The following is a 13258-nucleotide window of genomic DNA, read 5'->3' on the forward strand; positions in this document are numbered from 1 at the left end:
ATTTTTATTTATGAGCACTTAAATCGAAGCGCAAACTAAAATTGCACATTGCATCTACATAAATATGCAATTGCGGGCATGTGAAAATGTTCCCGGGACTCGCATTTAGATTCAGATGGGCCAGAATGATGTGGACGAGATGGGTGTATGGGTAGGAGGAGGAGGAGGAGGAGGAATTGGTTGTGTTTTTTTTTTTTTTTTTTTTTTGCTTTTTCGGGTGGGGCGAACTCTCCTGCTGATAAATGATGAAAAAATTAAAAATAAATACGCATACGTCTGCGATACAAAATGATGTTCTCTCCCCTTAGCCTTTGCCTCGCCTCCTCTAACAATTTAGATGACAGCTCCCGATAATGGTGACATCAATTTGAAACTCAATTGAGCTTGAGTTTGTCTTGTCGTTGTCGTCGTCGTCGTTGTTGTTTTCCCCCAGTCTCAGTCTCAGTCCCTGACCCTGTCTTTCCCTGTCCTTGTTCCTGTTTTTCCTGCCCGCTGATAAATGTTGCGCTATCAGCGACGTTTATCGTTGAGGCCATTCCTGACTGGGTGCGACAAGTCAGCGAATTGGAAACTACAACAACAAGTCAAACCCCAACCCCCCTCCATAAAAATGAGTTTTTTTTCGTCCCACCTCCTTTGAGATGAATGTTTCTGAACTACATATAAAATATATTAGTAATGTTTTGTATCTCTTGGGCGTTTTCGAGATGTTAACATCTTTAATGCTTTCTTAATTGCTCCTTAAATGTTTTAATCTTTAATTTACTTAAATTAAGAAAAAATACAAAGAATTCATCACTTGAACTATTGAGTTTTAATTCTCCAAAAGTGAAAATGTGAAAAAGAATTCTTCTTTCTATAACCACAACTAAATAGGCTTAAGACTAATGGACTTTTGGTTACAATTTCTATAGCATATATTTTCTTGATCAGTGGTGGATTTGTAAGGAGTTTTAAAACATACAAAATTTGTTAACAAGGTGTTAACCGATTTCTCCCATGTCAGCTATATAATATAAATTTGTTAACAAGGTGTTAACCGATTTCTCCCATGTCAGCTATATAATATAAGGTAATCTGATGCGTACAGATCTTTAATAAAAAATTAATTTAAAATAGTCTAAAAACTGTGTGCTAAGTTTTGCATAGAAATATACAGGCAAAGAGATATCTATTGAAATTTATTTTTTATTTATTTTTGTAATTCTAATCGTTACCTAGCTTTTAGCGCTTCACTTAGCTGTGATTCTCAACTAGTTTTAGCCTTGTTTAATGGTGCGGTCCATCGAAATGCTAAAGACGTTGCCAAAGTGTACTGATGATTGAACTTAATTTTATTTTCGAATTGCTTCCTAGATCAGTCACTGCCTAAAACTATTAATAGAACATATCTAGTTTTATTCAAACGAGTTGAAAGAAGCTGAAAGAAGTTTAATGGAGTAATGTTCTAGCTGTCGTCTGTGGCATTTTGAGGACTTAAAACTAATATATTAGATTATGTTTTTTGGATCAGTCAAGACTACATTTAATTTGTCTGCTTATATATTATCCATAAACTTTGCCATAACTCATCCTTTGTAGCTAAATAACTTTCCCATAAAGGATCCAATAAATATTTAACCCTGGTTTAGTTTTCCCGTCACCTTTTTTCCACTTGACGCCGCCTGTTGCAATATTCCCTTTCCCGGAATACGCACAACCTCAACACCCATTAGGCCATGTCAGTGCATGCCATATCCTGGATAAATAGATGGTTCAGTCATTAAACAATTTACGAAGCTATAAATTTACGCAATTTACTTATTGCCAGGCGAGACAGAGGGACAGAGAGAGAGAAACCTTACACAAATGCAAACAGATCCCATGTATGTCCTATGACGGCCCTTTAGCCAGCCCGCATACCCTGGGTTAGAGCCATAAAAAATACCCCTGCACAAAGTTGCAGAACATTAACACATCTGTCCAGATACAAAAGAGTCAACGCGTCCGCCTGAGCGATTAACTTTTTGCATCCTTCACGCTTCGTTCACTCTTATTGCCCGCCTCTAACTCTGATTCTGATTCGGATTCTGATCCTGACTCTGACTCTGACTCGGCCATGCCGCATCAACCTCATCTTCATCATCGCCCACGCGCTGCTGCTTGTTTGCCTTTTTTATTGCCCCAGGATGCCAGGATGTAGATTTTCAGGATTGCCGCTCTGTTCTCATTCTACTCCAACTCCAAAAACGAACAAGTGGAAATTTTTAATGAAATTGTCATCAATTAAAATTTTGTTCTCTTCCATGACCATGAGTCCGCCAGACGACAGGCAAGTGACACTGCATAAGTCCAGTTTTTTGGTTTTTTGTTCAGTTCACTTCACTTTCGTCTTTTTACGACCCAGACGTCTATCCAGGCACTTGGCTGGGCTTAGGCTTTAGGATTGCGGGCACATAATAATAATAATAATAATGTGCATAACTCGGCGCTCTAGAACTAGCACTCGTGCCTGGGATTGCGTTCAGCTATAAAAATAATTTGTGGCCAGAAAAACCTTCCCTTTCGCTCTGATATCATCATATTTTAAGGGGTAAGAGAGTGTTTGAGTTGGATGACTCGAAGAGGTTAACGTCTGCCAGTAATTTGTTGTCATTTGCTTGTTTTTCCAGCTTCACTTTAATGGGTTTTCATAAATTTTTATTGTTTTCAATATAATTTTCCTTTTTTTTTCTGTTCTTTTCATACAAAAGTACAAGTAGATGCAAATGAGTTTTTGAGTACCATGAATTTGTTCAGAATTTTTTATAGATAGTAAATAACTGAAGCAGAGCTCTGAGAAAACACTCCCAGAATTACTCTTCATTTAATTACACTCATAAGTTGAGTTTATAGTCCCATCTGAAGTGGCTTGAACTGCGAATAGGTGAAACCGTGTGGAGTTTTTCAAAGAATTATGATCTTTGTAGGCCTTTCACAATATTTCTAAGGGAATTCAAAGAAGTCCTGAAGAGGGTGTTCTAGTCTAAAAGCTAAATTTTTAAAAATAATTATGAAATACATATACAAAAACTAATATTGGCTGAGATTTGAGCAGTTCAAATGAAAGCCAAAAAGATGTTTCCTTGGAGCGACTATTCTCACTATTTTTAGGCTGTCCTGAACAAAAATTGTGAAGGTCTATTATTAAATTAAAGTTAAAGTTAAAATAAATTAGTTTCATGGCCATTGAAATCAAGACGCAACATTTTTCTATAAAATTTCTTTCTTTGTCTTTGCTTCCAATTGTCTAATTTGTGTTTTCAGTAGAAATTCTGAATTTTTTTTAAGTTTCAGACTTAAGAATATATGAATAGAATGCAATTTATGTTCACTTAAATTTTAAATTGTTATTTATAATACATAAAATATAGTCTTTTATGTCAAGAATTCTATTTAGTTTTCCAACGCGACAGTTTCAATTACTTACTGATAAAAAACTAAAGCAATTGAAAATAATTCCATCAACCGGATTCTTTTTGTAATCAAATCTCGCTCTTATCATTAGTGTTTTCTTTTTCTCACATTTTAGGCATAATTTTTCTCATATGCCATAAAATTTGATATTTATTATAATTATAACTTTTCGTGTATTTTATTAGTCTTCGTCGGTTCTATTCGGTTCAGCTTGAAACTATCTGACCATGGGATAATTAAATAAACCAGAAATTGCATTTCCCAACCAATTAGATGGTAATAAATCTTTGGCAAGCACAAGAACACCCCTTGAACATTTTTGGTTGATAAAATGGGTTCTTTTAACCCATTAGCTTAACCGGAAGATCGCTCAATTAGTGTTTACTGCTGCTGGTCAGCCTTTTCAGCCAGTTTCAAGTCCCAAGTGGGTCACTCTTGTGCGTGAAAGGATTTTGGATTTAGGGATTTCGGCATTGGTTTTGTTCTGTTGGCCCAACAAAGTGACATAAATCTTTTCGAGCCGCTATGCCAGAAATTCAACCGGAACTAAAGCAATGACGCAGCAGGAGTCAGGACACATATCGATGGGTTTGGCCTGCAGCCAGTCATAACAGAACGCATGCATGTCCCGCTTGCTGAGATTTATAGATGCTTTTGGGGGGTGTGCAACTTCTACATACATAGTACATGTATGTATATCAATGTATCTATATATCTATTTGTAACATCTTCGATGGGCATCAATGCCTGATGGGCAAAACGACAGGCGTTCGATTGAAATTAATTGAATTTGCGCGTCTTCAAACTTGACTTTCACTTGAGCTGCTGGGCTGGCCTGTCCCGGCCTGTCCTGGCCTGGGAGCGTGGACGACGCTTGTTTCCTGTTTATGCTCGAGATATTTGCCAGCATAAATTACGCATATACATATATGTATGTACATATATATAGTTACATCCATATGAATTGAATGAAAAAGGAAAGCGAAGGCAATGAAAAAAAAAGAAGAAAAAACCCTGGCAAAAACAGGAACATTAAATTTATTTTTATTTCGCTGAGCAACCCCAAAAACAACAACAGCGCTAAGCGCTTAGTCAAATCCCTGAGACTACAATTTTGGGCGCTATATGCGGTCCGCTGAGTTTCAGTTTTCGTCATGAATTTTCTTTTTATTTTATGATTTTCTATTACCATGTATTTTTTTTCCCCCCGCTAGTTTTTGTTTTTGGCACAAGATTGCCATCGTTGTTTGGGGTTGTTGTAACTTATGCCCGGTACACTTGGCTAGCTCTCAAAGACAGAATCAAAACCATGCCGGAAATGATGATCGTACAAAAGCAGGAAAGGCAGACAAATTTATCAAATCGTTTTAATATGGAATGGGTTGGGGTTGGGAGGCGCGCTTATAATCCTTGGCCATCCATTAATCACACTCTATGTTTTGTTTGAGTATGAGATTTGGCAAAACAAATTGTCAGCATCTTTAAGATGTCGGAATTACCAAACATTGAAAATCAAAATGTTATTCAAATAATAAAGTTGGCGCTCCCACATCAAGTGTGACCCTTTTGCGAGAAAATGCATTTTGTAAATTTGGCGCCATTTTTCAACACTGAATTAAAGAAATGGATGTTTCCCAACACCGCGGACGCTTCGGTAACGGTCACACTGACAAGAAATTATAAAGTTTTTTATTATTATTTTTTTTTTTTTAAACTGTTTACAAATTTTAGTCCTGTTTGATATAATTATGTAAGTTATCAACAATTAAGTGTAGTCCGGCTTAGGCCAAAGTTGAAAAACTACATATAACTGTGCTGTGAGTGACAAAAAATGCAAAAGTAAATTCAGCTGTGGCTCACTTCTGAGTTTTGTTGTTGGCCTGGCCACCCGCAACCTCTTTGCCCGACCATCATCTCCTCACCACCCCAGTGCTGGTGCTCCAAAGGCGGCGGCGGTAGCCCTTCTTCTTGTTGTTGTCATGGTCACGCAAATTCCGCGTCATTCCAGGAGCGGGCCGCTTCAATTTTTTTCCGTATGACAGCTGGGGGAAAACCAATAGAGCAAGGACAGAGCCAGGGGGACGACGCCTACGCCCGCATCTAAGCATGTGTGCGTGCGTAAATGAGTTAGTGTGTGTGTGTGTGTGTGTGTGTTTCGCTTGTGCTTTGCGTACATTTTATGCTAATTAAATGCAACTTTATTTCGCTAACATGAACCTGCCTTGCAACACGCCCCAGTTCTTCGGTGGTTGAAAGCTAGCAGCAAGCAAGCAAGAATGAAAAGAAACGAAACGAAATATAATTCAATTAACGCCCTGGCCACCACAACAGTTGGAGGCATTTGGAGGAGACTCCGGCTGCGCCTTGAAGTGTATGTATGTATGCATGTGTGTGTGTATGTTTGTTTGTGTGGTGTCCACATTATCAACTCTGGCGTTGACTTCTTTATCGCGTTAGTGCCAGAGTGATTAAACTGCATGGCCAGAGAGGCAAAAGAGGGCGCAGAGGAGTGGAGGAGTGATACATACCAATATGATTCCAGTTCCATTAAGTACGCAGTTAAGACGATAAGAGAACCCCGCGTATATACACGTATAAGAAATCCGCTAACAGCTTGCGAATTGCCTTTAATTTCATAATTAACTTGAATTTGCTTTGCCAAACTTAAACCAGAAAACCAATAGCCAAATCCTCAACCCTCAAGATACCCAACTCGTGCAGGCTTCCCGCTGCTTAAGAGATTTCACTTTTTAATTCCAACTCACAGTCGCAGTTGAAGTCGTAGTCTTCCGTCCCGGCAGTCTTAGTCCCAACCCCAGTCCCAGTCCCAGTACCCACTCCCAATGTGCCTCAATTGCCTAATGATTGTGTCAATAATTGAGCATAATTGAAAACAAAGGGGCGTCGTTCAAACTCGTTTTGCTTCATTTATTTGTTTACACACACAAAAATCCGAGACATAGAGATACTTAAAATAGAAAACATTTCTGTCAATCAATTGAATTTTTACACACTAATCTTTGATTCCAAGTAATTTCAAAGTGACTAATACAAGACTTCCACTTCCACTTTGTCGTTTCCTCTTCTTGGCCAACATCATCATCACCATAAACAATTGAGTGAGAGAGAGAGAGAGAGTGTTACAGAGAATACAAGAGCAAGAAAAAAAGTGAGACAAAGACCATTTAACACCATTCAACAAGTTTTTCAACAATATTACTAATTTACATTATTAGCCAAAGCTTCAAAAATCGTCTTTACATAATACACACATTAGCAAATTGTTTGCGTCATAATTATCAATCTTATCATAAAAATTTAAGAGAATTAGTTTTGAAAACGAATCCAACCCGAAACTACTCATACTTTCCTTTTGTAGAGTAGTCATTGGAACTTTATTTGAAATAAATCACTGATTCATCCTTATTCCAGCATTAAGATCATTTGTAAACAGGCCCCCCCATTGATGATGACTTGTTGCATAGTGTAATAATCAAGTAGAAAGAAATTAGTCATCGTCGTCATCGCAAGGAGCACGAAGGGCAGGTGGAAGGAGAAGGCGGCTGGCGGCACCCACTGCCAAGAAAAAATAAAAGAGGGGAAAAAGGGGTCCATTTTCACATCCACAATTTGTTTTGTTTACATTTTGGATGCCGCGATCGCCAAGCACTGAGAGCGAGAGAGAGCAGGTGGCGCTCTCTCCCCAAATTCTCTCTCCCTCTCTCTCTCTGTCTCTTGCGCTCTTTATCGAATTCTCTCAATGGCGAGGCTCCCGCTCTGAGCCGCTAGCGTTCGGCGCAAGCTCCTCAGTTGAGTTTTACCCGTCGTCGGTGTCAATTCGTTTCGTTTGATTAGTGTGTGTGTGTGCCGTGGCCGATATCGCAATACAGCGTATATATAGAGTATATATCCCACACACATATATATATATAAATAAAATATATATATACACTTTGCGTATCTAATTGAATTTATCATATTTTGTTTTTTTTTACGTTCTATATGTATGTGTTCAAGTTCAAATATTGAGTGAAAAGCAAAACAAAAAAAATATTTAAAAAAAAGGTATTAGCCAAGTGCAGCAGTCAGCAGTTATCGCCAATTCTCTCGGACTGATTGTTCATTCTACCAATACAAAGAAGCAACATGTATATACATATAGGAACATGATTCCGTGTATTAGTGCGTGACATATGGCGTTATTTTTACCCATAAGAAGAGCAAACAACCGAAATATATGCCATAAATAAGTAAAACCAATTCTGTAATTAGGCAAACATTCAATGAGTTTCAGTCTCAAGAGTGCTCGGCGTCTGCGCATCGTTTCAAATCGAAAAAACAAAATGATATATATGTACATATAAAAAAACCTTTTTGGAATGTGTGTTTGTTCGTTTTTAAGAAGAAAAAAAAAAACAAACAGCAAATATTACCTCATCGCTCTGCCGCAGTCGACGACGTCTGCTGAGAGACGACGAACGACTATGTTGTTGTCTGCCCCTGACTTTACGCTAGCTATGTACATACATACATACATCACATCACATCATAGCCACCAACATACATACATTTATTTTTTTTATACCTATGTAGTATATTTCATTCTATATTTCTTGTTTGCCTAGTCAGACCAGCTGCCTTGGCTGTTTAAAATCTTGTATTTTCTACTTAACACTTGGATTTGTTGTCTATCTACGTTTTACGTTCAAAAGCTGTTGGGGTTTATCTCTAATGGTACGATAGATTCAATTGATATCTCCATCGTCAACGGTAGTCAACAGGTTTCATCCAAAATGTCTACATCACAATTGCATATTTGGAATAGCTTGAAAGCAAATGGAATGCCTTTCAGATACAGCTATCAGAGCTATCATTTAGTAAATATATTCCATATATACTCCCCCTTCTTTTCCCCAACTTACTCACTTAATATTCAGCAAAATATCTTTACCTAATTGGGAAATCATTTAAAGAATTTGCATGATAGATAATTTAATAAGGAAGTGAATTCTATACAAATTTCTTCATCTTACAATTTGTTGATTAAGAGAAAGAGAGAAGGAGAGAGTATCTCAAGGTTGTCTAGGCAATTCTCAATCTGCTGCTGTTTTTTCTCCATGTTTTTTTGGGTGTATGTTAATATATTTCATTTTATTTGTATTTCAATTTCTCACTTCCATCGTCGATCATTTGTTTCGATTGTTGTTTGGGGCAAATTTCACTGGCGCTCCATTTTGTGGGCGTTTCGGTTTGTTTTTTTTTTTTTTTAACCATTATCTGAAAATGTCAATGCTCGTTTAAATTTCTTGTTGTTATTGTTATTCTTTCTATACACCCTCCCTCCACTGGCACACTCCCCCGCTGTACCCCGCGCTCTGTGGCTCATGTCACTTCAGCAAGCTTTTGACCTTATTAGCGTGTTTCATTTTTGGTATGCCTCGACCACGACTACGACCACGAGACCACATAAAGAAATCCAAGCTCATTTTCACTCCATGCTGCTCCATTCTCCGATTCTCTGTATATGCGTGTGTGGGCACAAAAATACGAGTATTTGTGTTTTTTTTGTATTTTGTTTTTGTATTTTCTTGTATATTATATGGATTGTGGACATGTGGACGGACGTGTGGACGTTTTGCATCCGCTCCAAGTGAGTGCTGCGTGCACATTCATTTTCGATACAACAAACAACAACAAACAACAACAAACAACAACCACAACAACGATTCATTCAAAATTCATTCAAAACTGATTTGTAACTCGGTCACTTGAATCATTTGTGGGCAGTACCGGGGCACCCATTTTGGACATGTTTCAAATTGGCTTATAACGCGTTTTGCTTGCAACTGCATTTTCCATTTTATTAAGAGGAGTGGGAGGAAACTCTACAACTACATATGTATATGTTTCTTTTATTAACATTAACAGTATTATTTTTATTATACTGCAAATTCTTTTATTTATTTTTTTTTGCAAATTTGATTAATTGAGCTGTATTTGTTAATTGGGTTTTGCACTTGATGGACAGAAACGCGAATCAACAATGTTGTTTGGGGCTGCTATCGGGGGCTCTGTTGGCCAGAGCAACTTTCGAAAGAGAGATCAAAAGTTACTGAGATTTTTGCATGGCAATTTGTATACATATACATATATATATGTATATTTTTTTTTCTTTAATTAAGTTTTGTATGGTCTCTTAATGAGAAATGTCAGTTGCATAATTGAAAAACTGTTTCGGGTGTCTGTTGGTTATCTTTGGCACTTGATTTGGGTTCCACCGATCTTCATATAAACTACATACATACATATGTATATATGTATATCTTGAAATGTCAGTTGGGGAAATTTTCAAATCTATTGGGTTTTGAGTTTCTGTAAATATTCAAAAAGTTTAGATTTCTTTCTTCCAACCAACTCGTTACGTAAGACAGGTAGGATAGAATTGATGTGGCTATTGAAATTCAATTTATTTATTTATCCAGATTTTTTTATGTTGGATGTTACTTTTCTTTATCGTATTAGCCCAATTGTTGCTGGTGCGGACCAAGGCAAGTGCAGGGACTTGATCAAATGCTTGCCTCATGTTTCAAGCTCAATTAAAACAAATTAAGCAAGAAATTGTTTTGTAGTGTTTTTTACTCTGCTCTGGGGGTACAATATCAAAATTCAATGCTCCAAATGCACACACAAGCAACAGTAGCAACAACAACAATAAAGGGGCAAACAGAGTAATAACAATTAAAAATATAAAAATAACAACTGTGCGCTCTATTTTTTTAACGCCTCAGCATTTTCATTGCTTTATAGATACATACTTGAATATTGTAGATACATTTATATATATACATATATAAATTCATATATGTATATGTAGATAAAGATACAGATGCATGCATGTTATGTACATACATCTGTATGTATGTAGGTTTTATGCCGCTTTCAAACTGCTGCCGCACACATGTTTTTCTTTTGCACCGTACAAACTGAAAAACAAGCAACGTAAAATGCTAAGTAAACCAAAAACAACAACAACAAATATATATGTATGTAAGTACATACATATATATACATATAAAAGAAAAATAAAACTCAAGCCTATAGCCTATACATAGTTGTTCACATACAATATATCTACTAAATATTTCGAGTTACTTACCTGTAGCCTATACCCTATAGCTTAAACGGGTATATGGACACACGTATTTCACAATGATTATTCAGGCCTGTGCTTCTTCAATAGTAAATCAAATTTCTGATAAAAATGAAAATTGAGTAACAGTTGTTTTCCTATAAGAACTGATAAGCATGATGATATGTACACCTTTTATTTTAGAATTATTTCAAAGAATCCGTCTCAATTTCAATTCCCTCAATAGCGTGCGAAAACAAAAATGAGAAGGGGTCAGAATCTGGCTTAAAGTATATTCCAAGTATATAAAAATCAATTCAATATATTTAGACAGAGTTTTTCTAGAGTAATTAAGTACTATAAGTAAACAAGTTGTTAATCATTAGACATTTTAGTTATTCACTTTTTATTCTTGTTTGATGTATTGATGATATTTCACTTTGACCAATGTCACAATTTAGAATAGGTAACTAAACATTCGAAAATGTTATGCCTTTTATTTTTTTTTTTTTTTGTATTTGTTGTTGTTTGATATACTTTTGACCATATAATGGGCATAGTTTATTGTTTTTGGAAATGTGTTTCTTAATTACGCGGAACTTTCAAGTGGAGGAGAGGTGGCAGCAAGTCAATGAGAATGAAAGACAACCAAAGCGATTGCGAATGTTTTTAGTAATTTTAAAGAGCCCCATCCGCCCTCTCCTCTGCTAATATTTAAAGCGCAGGAAAGTGGGCGACCAACTGCATTGGAATTTCAGGCATTTCCTTTTTGATTCGCATTCCCTTTATTTGTTTTTGTTTTTTTCTTTTACTCATCATTTTGTGGTTGACTCATCTTCTCTCTGGTGTGCTCTGCTCTGCTCCGAGCCTAAGTGAACGCAGGGGAGCAGCTGCTTAAGGAACCCTTGTTTACTACTATTTGCATACCGCTGATAAAGAATATTATTCATATACATACATATATATGTCTACGTAAATGTGCATCCGATTCTAAATATAGAATGGAAGTTGTTAATGTTGTTGTTGTTGTTGTTGCTGCTGCTGCTGCTGCTGACGTTGTCATTGTCACCATATTGAAAGGCCAAGATTTATGCAAAAATTAATTTCCAATTTTTATATTACATTGAGTGACTACTGATGGAATAAGGACAGTGCATTTAATTTATTTTAAAATTTATTTGTGATTGTATTTTATTTATTTAGTTGTTGTTGTTGTATATTTTTTTGCCGCCTTTTTATCTGTGTCAGAAATGTGGGCTGGGTTTTATTTTTTTGGTTTCGGTTTCGACTACTCTGAGTGTCGTAAATCCCTGCTTGATTACGTCAGTCGTCATTCGGTTAGTTGATTTTGGCGAGGAGATAGAGATAGATATGTATACATACATAGATAGATAGATATATGTATGTTTGTATGTGTCTGTGGGAGGGAGGGAGCGAGTTAGGTTGAGGTGGCCATAACACACGCAGATAGCCACTTCATCACCCTGTCAGTTGTTCAGTTTGTCAACCAATTTCCTTGTTTCTCATGAGCAAACTAAAGATATTTCAAATGAATTCTTTTCTCACCTTCCCGCTAACCACCGCCCGTCCATTACCATAAGCCTTGATGTTAAAAATATATTAGCAAACGAAAAAAAACAAAAAAAAGGGAAAAGAAGAAGAAAAAAACCCTTTGCTAAGTTGATTATCCAATCTAAGATTGGCGTGTCCACTGGCAGTTTATTGCTATATTATGTATTTCCTGGCCTTGTCAGACAATTTGTTGTATATATATTTTTTATTTTGGGGAGGGGCACCCTTAATCAATGGAACAGCTTTGTGTCTTTATAACTATATATGTATATATAAATGTATTTATATATATACGTATGTGGATGCAATGGCATTCAAGTACTCTCCCCTTTTCAATCTTGATAGCTGCAATTGGGAGGGATGCCTTACATACATATGTATGTGTGTATGTCTCTATATGTATTTCGTATATGAATATGTATTTGTCTCTTTTGGCACTCACTTGTGCGAAAATCCATTGGAGCCCGACTGGCGGGAGCCTAATTTTTTGCTGTCTACGATTGACAACGGAAGGCAGAAGGAGGTCTTAAGTGGGCTGCTGCTGCTGGGAATGGGAGCTTGGCATCCAATCATAAAATTGCCTGGCAATGTCTTTTATGTAGAGTGAACCAAGAAAAATAAAAAGAAAAGAACACACAATAAAAGGAAAAACACCAAAGCAAAATAAAACGGAAGGAAGTCGAAGGGTTCCTGCATGCATATGTACATAGTTTATATGCTAATACCGAACAATCTCTACAATTTTGATTAGTTTGCACATGTTTAACAATTTCTTTCTGTAAGCTTATTATTGTTAGTTGGCATTTCCATATGGAATCTCTTCAATCTTAGACCTGGGCATTCTTCAAAATTGAGAATATTTATCGAACTGCTTACTTACTGATAAGATTCATTGATGATTGATAAGCATTAATTTGTTAAGAGAAGCTAATTACAGCCGCCAGGCTTTGTGAGACACGCGTGCCTTCAAAGGGTTTTAATTAGCTTTGTCGATGCTTATCATCTCTTTGCTAAGGTTGATATAATTTGGCCACATTATGATATATGTATGTACTCTCACTCAACCCCTCTCTTTTGTTGGTAACCACCTTGAGGTTGAGCTAATTGAAAATTATAGGCCAT

General features: G+C 36.6%; 1 protein-coding gene across 2 annotated transcripts in view; it reads left to right on the forward strand.

Moving 5' to 3' along the window:
- Window positions 1–5094: 5094 nt before the first annotated feature.
- LOC6645381 (talin-2) overlaps window positions 5095–13258 on the forward strand; it is a 34030-nt gene continuing 25866 nt past the window's right edge. The window contains exon 1 of one of the 2 annotated variants that reach the window (XM_023177547.2): window positions 5095–5185. The gene's annotated coding sequence lies outside the window, so the exon portion shown is untranslated. The remainder of the gene's footprint in view (window positions 5186–13258) is intronic. The other variant, XM_002068270.4, reaches the window with a different exon arrangement.

Source organism: Drosophila willistoni (assembly GCF_018902025.1).
Source record: "Drosophila willistoni isolate 14030-0811.24 chromosome XR unlocalized genomic scaffold, UCI_dwil_1.1 Seg143, whole genome shotgun sequence".
Lineage (NCBI taxonomy): Eukaryota > Metazoa > Arthropoda > Insecta > Diptera > Drosophilidae > Drosophila > Drosophila willistoni.